This window comes from Cebus imitator, unplaced genomic scaffold (genome assembly GCF_001604975.1).
Source record: "Cebus imitator isolate Cc_AM_T3 unplaced genomic scaffold, Cebus_imitator-1.0 Scaffold189, whole genome shotgun sequence".
NCBI classification, from domain to species: domain Eukaryota; kingdom Metazoa; phylum Chordata; class Mammalia; order Primates; family Cebidae; genus Cebus; species Cebus imitator.
Genome location: NW_016107504.1, coordinates 3,024,367 through 3,030,379, shown reverse-complemented (window position 1 = coordinate 3,030,379; position 6,013 = coordinate 3,024,367). Strand labels below are relative to the sequence as shown.

At 37.1% G+C, this 6,013-nt stretch overlaps 1 non-coding gene across 1 annotated transcript; it reads left to right on the top strand.

Moving 5' to 3' along the window:
• The first annotated feature begins 5,859 nt into the window (after nt 1-5,859).
• Nucleotides 5,860-5,965, top strand: LOC119473855. The gene has a single exon (XR_005203103.1). It is a non-coding gene; the product is annotated as a U6 spliceosomal RNA (small nuclear RNA).
• The last annotated feature ends 48 nt before the right edge of the window (nt 5,966-6,013 follow it).

Below are 6,013 nucleotides of genomic sequence, written 5' to 3'. Positions count from 1 at the left end.
GTGACCCCTCTCTCTGATCCCTTACCCCAAACCAAGCAATTGGCTCACACATTACAGTTTACCTCTATGCAGTGGTGCCATTGTAATCTTACATACTATTCGTCTATTCAATTTCCTTTAGTGGTTCCCAATTGCCTGCAGTAGAGGTTGACAAACTTTTTAGGTAAAAGTCTGGATAGTAAGTATTTGTAGGTTTTGTGGGCCATATATTCTCTATCACAAGTACTCAATCCTGCCATTGTATAGGAAAATCATCTATAGACAATACATAAATAAGTGAGTGTGTATGTGTTCCCACAAAATGTTACTTGCAAAAACAGGGATCAGGCTAGGTTTGTCCCCCAGACCATAGTTTGTTAACTCCTGGCCTACAGAATTCAGTTTCGCATTCAAGACCCACTGCTCCCAATCACGCACTCAGCATTCCAGCCAAACCACATGATGCTCTATTCTCTTTGTTTACACCAGTTCCTCTCTCTGAGTTGCTCTCCTCTTTAAGCTCTGTTTAAATCCTATCTATCTGCATTGATTATGGTCCTTTGTTACCAAGTAACAGAACTGACTTTGGCTGTGGTATGTAGACTGCAGGTGCTCTTACATATTATGTTCTCTTCTGTTTGGACACCCATCTAGATTATATTTCCCTGCCTACCTTGCACCAAGGTATGGTCATGTATCTAAATTCTGGGCAATGGAATGTGAGCAGAAGTGATATATGCCATTTTCCATAAACATTTCCCACATTTATCCTGCCAGTTGAATGTAGAGTACTTCTAAGACCTAGAAGAGAGCAGAGTCAATGAATAGAAAGAGCCTGGGTCCCTGAGTAACTCTGGAATATAGTCCTACTGCCGACTCACTATGGGTAGGATATGAATGGGAAATAGACTTATATTTTAAACCCACTGAAATTTGGGGGTTGATGTATTACTTACCCAAATTAATACACTGGCTAGCCAAATAATTTACGTGGAAGACAACGAGTTAGCTTGTGGAAGGAATAATTAAACCAACAAGTCTCAAAAAAGATGGAAATCATGACATCATCCAGTATCTATACAGAGGAAACTATTGAGCTCCTTTTTCAGGCGCATTAGGCCCTTCTCACATTACTAATGTGAGAAAAGAGGTTTAATTAAGAAAAGAGGTTTAATTAACTCACAGTTCCACATGGCTTGGGAGGCCTCAGGTAACTTGCAATCATGGCAGAAGGCACGTCTTCACAAGGTGGCAGGACAGAGAATGACTGCAAGTAGGGGAAATACCAGACGCTTATAAAACCATCACATCTCATAAGACTCACTCATTATCAAGAGAACAGCACAGGGAAAACAACCCCCATGATCCAATTACTTCCACCTGGTCCCACCATTGACACGTAGGGATTATTACAATTCAAGGTTGAAATTTGGGTGGGGACACATAGCCAAACTATATCACCAGGGCACCACTGGCACTATGAATCAGCTCTGTTTTTCATCTTTGCATTGCTTAGCTCAAGATTCAAATTCTTAGGTGAATCCAATTGACTCGGTTTCGATCTAGTGCCCGCCACTTTCCTGATCAGAGGAGCGAAGGGCATATTGATTGGCAGTCCCCAAATGCTACACACAGTGGAGGAAGGGAGTCTTCCAGAGGGAATAACATAGCAGGTACTTAGGATATCCTACAAAGTAGTGGTGAACCTTATACTTTATGTGGTCCACTATTGAATTATTAATTTCGTTTGTTATATTTTTCATTTTCAGAATTTCCATTTGGTTATTTTTTACAGATTCTAATTTTCTGGTGAAATTCTCCACATTGTCCTTCATTTTCTTGAATATTTATAGTCCATGTCATATAACTGCAATAACTTGGTCATTAAGTCTCTTCCTGTTGCCTGCTTTTTTTTTTTTTTTCTTCTTGGTGCTGTTTGTTGGCACATTAGTTAATTTTTTACTGAATGCCAGACTTTGTGCCAAAAAAAGTATATAGACTCTAGATGATCTTATGTGCTCCAGAGATGATTCACCCTGTTTTTTGCTAGGCAGTGGGAGGATAAATTATCTTAATCCTTTCAGCCACTGATTTTACCTGAGGCTGGTTTGTAGTGTTTGCTAGACTCAACCTATTTCTAGTTTACTCCATTGCTAAGATATAGCTCTCCAGGGGTCCCGAATGAGAACCAGGGATAGATGTTTCCCAAGGACACTCCTCCCTGAGAAGTTATGAATTCCAATTATTGTCTCTTCAGCTCTGTGAATCCTCCTGAAACTCCAGTCTACTTTTTAGCCACTCTGCAGGGCTTATGATCTTTTGCCCTGTGCAACTTAATTGGCAGTTTCCTGGAGTGGAAAACTTGTGCTACATGTCAGGCTTACTTGTCTGTGCTGCTTCTCTCTGCAGTTTCATGACTGTTCAAATCCTGGTTGGCCTTCGCTGACCTTAAACTCCAATTTTTGTACTCTGAGTCCTGTGATATTATCTAAAGCTCTGTTGACTTCTCTGCCTCATGGGAGTCATTGTCTACCCAGTTTCTGGACCAAGAATTGAGAAATACCTCAAGAGAAAAACAACATGCAGAAAGTTGGGCTTATTTTGATGAGCTTCCCTTCTTTCTGGGTTCTTACCTCTCAAGCCCTGGCTCTCTGATGCCTTCAAAAAGGAACTTTTTGGGGAGTATTTCACCTGATTTTTCTAGTTGTTCTCAGCAACAGCATTAGTTTGCTATAAGCTGCTCTATCTTAAAGCAGAAGCCCCTTGTGTGGTACAATATTTTAATAAGTATTGGGCCTCCAAGAATTTTCCTGTATATTTATTTATGAGATTCATAACTGGATTAGAAACCAGCTGTTTGCACCACCTCACATAGATAACGTTTACTGATGATGATGATGATGATGATGAGAGTGTGTGTATCAGTCAGGGTCCAGGGCAAAAAACAGAAACCACTGTAAGTTTCTTAAGCAGAAAGAAATGCCCTCACCTCTTTAATGACAAAAATTGAATTATACAGATCATTTCCTTAGATGTATCATGGCATACTTTCAGATTAACGAATGGATAACATTTGCTGTTTTTTTTTTTTTAATTTTTTTTACTTTTTAGTTTGATCTATAGTATGCCGTAGCATGGATGTTCTGTAATGAATGTAACCACACCCCCTATTGGTGGGCATTCAGGTTTTCTCTAGGTTATTTTCTGCCACTAAAATAACAATTGCAGTAAATATCTTGGTGACAATGCATGTTAATGCTTTTATTTCCATGCAAGAGAATTTTCCAAGTATAATTGCTAGATCAAAGTGTATACATATTTTTATATTGTAATATATACTGTTAGAATGTGTTCCAAAAAGTTCCTAACAATTTATGGGAAGGAATTTAAAACAGGGTACTGAGTACTTATAAGATTGCTGGAAGGTCTAAAGGTGTATTTCACAAGCATTGTTCCAGAAAAATACAGAACTGAAACTTTAAGGGAATTATTACCTTTGATGTCACCTGTAGAGCTCTGCCAGAATCAAGAACGTGCTCTTCTCACGTCTGCAGCTGCTGCAGCTGTTTCTGAATGCCTAGGGAGCTAGATGACGACCATGCAGTAGGTGTGACCAAGCGATTAGAAACCAGATCAGGATGCTGCTGTTGTTGACTTTGGTAGGGGAAGCACCTCACTTCCTCTTGATACCTAGGAAGGTGGAAAATGAACACTGTAGAAAACCTCATATATCCAGACAGGACTACTCTTTCTAGTTTTTCAGCCCAATTTTAATTGCCAAACTTCATATAAGTACATCTATTTGGTGATATCTAATCCACATGCCAAATCTAAGTTACAGAAGATTCCAGGGTGGAATGGAAGTGACATAAGCCAATCCATAGTATTAGCACAGTTTATAAGCACTGTATACAGTGTATTGTTAACTAACCACTTTTGCATAAGACTGTGCAAAACACTAATTTTAGGGGATCCTCTGTCTACCACTGAGCCTTAGAAGCAGGGAAAGAGACAAACAGAAGATTTACAAAGCAGAAAATGCGTATGACTTATAAAATTATGAGAAAAGAATTTTTAAATAACACAATAGTAATAGAAAAATAGATGTTAATACCAAATATCTTTTTTTACAATTGATAAATGTAAATTTGAGACAACGTGCAGCTGGTGACAGGGTAATAAAATGGACACTTTTACTTTATTGACCATTGGTAAGAGCATAAATTGGTCCAAATATTTTGGAAAGTAATTGGACAATATATGTTAAGAACATTACTGATATTCGTATACTCTGACTCAATCATTTTACTTCTGGGAATCTATCCTAAATTAACAATCCTAATATACTGAAAAGAGGTTTGTGTTTGAAGATATGCTTTGCAGCATCATTTATAATAGGGAAAATTTGTAAACAACCTAATATATAATTCTAGAGAAAGGATTGAGTACATGTTAGAACATATACACAATTAAATATTCTGTAACCATAAAATAATGTATAAGTGAAATGATAATAATGTTAACCAGATTCTTTTATTTTAATCCATTGCACACTACAAGCACAATTCCTAAGGCCTATGAACTTCTCAAGGATCTGCCAAAGGGGTTTGAAGCTTGAGAAAAGTTATTGGCTTCAAAATACGAAAATAACTGTAAAATCAAAGTCTATAATGTTTAAGTAAATGTCAAACATGTAACTCATAATTTTTATAGATTATTGTATTTTGTGTTCAGAACAATTTTGACACATTGGAAAAATGGTTAGATTGTATCATTTTGTAAGAATTCTTTAGTATATATAATCTCTGCTAAGAAGCTTAGCTGATAATAAATTTCAAAGGCAAAATTTTAAAATAGTCTCAAATTTTTAGCAAAAAATATATTTATTGAACATAGGATATGACTGTACATGTCAAAGTATATGTGATAAAATGTAGAGTGGAGCCTCCAAAAACAAGAGTGCCGTGAGATTAGCATGGTCTAAAGAAATACCATGTTTTGAGCACCCACTGTGTGAGACACTTAGTATGCATCATTCTTTTTAATCCCCATAACAGTGCTGGGAAGTAGTTCTGTTTATCATAATTTCTTTCATTTGAGGAAACCTAAGGCTTTAGGGAAATTAAGTAATTAACCTCAGGTCACATAGCTAGGGAAGATGGAGATGGGGTTTGAAGGCAGGTCAGTTTGACTCCAAATCCTGTGCCCTTTGTGAGAACATAGGTATGTTTTAATGTCAAATTTAAAAAATAAGTTTACAAAATTGTATGACTGGTTTGAGCATAACTTTGGAAAAACACAATATTTAATAAAAACAAAACGTTTTTCTATTTTTCACTGTTCTGAATTTTCTAACGTATTTTTACAACAATCAAGCAACCCGTATTCTAAAAAAAAAAAAAAAATTTTGATCTTAAAGGAGTTTGACAATAATGGTAAAATACCGACATCCTGCGGCTGTGTAGTGTCATTACAGCCTTGGCTTTAATTTCAGTGTGGGCGCTGACTACTAGAGGGCAGCACTGAGCTTTATTCTGGTCACGTTTTCCGGGCTAAATGTGGCAGAAAGCTGGGTCACCTCTCCAGTCTAAACTGAAGAAAAGCAAATCCATTTATAATGCCATAAATACACACACACATGTAAACAAAATAACGTATACTGTAAATATACAAGCATAATACACTTCAATAACTACTTTGCGTCCTAAAGTGGTATAGCAAAGTTATTGAGCATCAGGCCCTGGAACCAAACCATGCTACCTGAATTTGCACCATGGGTCCACCATTTATCAGATGTGTGACTTTGGCCAAAGCACGTAAACTCCCTGTGCTTTGTTTTCTTTCTCTATCTGTAAAGTGAAAATAAGAATTTTCCCTACCGTGCTCCCTTTGGCAGCACATGTACTAAAATTGGAACAATACAGAGAGGATTAGCATGGTCCCTGGCAAGGATGACATGAAAATTCGTGAAGCATTCTTTTTTTTTCCTTAAAAAAAGAATTTTCCCTACCTCCTAGGGATGCTATGATAAATA